This window comes from Sinocyclocheilus rhinocerous, unplaced genomic scaffold (genome assembly GCF_001515625.1).
Source record: "Sinocyclocheilus rhinocerous isolate Xijiao unplaced genomic scaffold, SAMN03320098_v1.1 scaffold1153, whole genome shotgun sequence".
Classification (NCBI taxonomy): Eukaryota; Metazoa; Chordata; class Actinopteri; order Cypriniformes; family Cyprinidae; genus Sinocyclocheilus; species Sinocyclocheilus rhinocerous.
The window spans coordinates 145,098-145,768 of NW_015624593.1; the positions used below are offsets into that span (position 1 = coordinate 145,098).

The following is a 671-nucleotide window of genomic DNA, read 5'->3' on the forward strand; positions in this document are numbered from 1 at the left end:
CCAGGCCATTGGCGCCCTCTGCAGGTATTTGTTGTAATATAGGCATATTACATTGTGTATTTAACAGTGTTGTTCAATAATACCATGTACTTGGTTTTGATACTTTATTTGAGGCTAATTATTATTGCCTCATCGTTACTTTATATATAAATATAGTAATATTAAAGCCTGTTTTTCACTTAGTTCTATTTGTATTACTAAAAAATATCAGATTACTCACTTGTCAAAATAATCCGTAGATTACTTGATTATCAAAATAATCATTAGTTAAGCACTAGATTAGTTAGAACATTTCAAAATACAACTGCATTGTTTTACTAATTAGTTTCAAGGAAAATCATTTTCTTTTTTTGTTTGCCAAACAACCCTGTGTATGTGTCCGCCCCCGCAACCCCCAAGCCCCGGAATTAAGTTCAGGCTCAGGATTTTTTTTGCTTTAACCCCTAAGTACTGTTCAAGTCTCTAATGCTCACCAAGGCTGCATTTATTTGATAAATAAGTATGGTAACTGCTGTAAAATTGTAAAATATTATTGGAATTTAAAATAACTGTTTTCTCTTCGAATATATTGTAAAATGTAATTTATTTCTGTGATCAAAGCTGAATTTTTAGCATCATTACTCCAGTCTTCAGTGTCACATGATCCTTCAGAAATCATTCTAATATGTTGA

The 671-nt window shown here is 31.3% G+C and overlaps 1 protein-coding gene across 1 annotated transcript in view; it reads right to left on the reverse strand.

The window, feature by feature from the left end:
• The window catches only part of LOC107745145 (INO80 complex subunit B-like), an 8,194-nt gene that overhangs the window by 990 nt on the left and 6,533 nt on the right, over nucleotides 1-671 (reverse strand). The window lies entirely within an intron of this gene.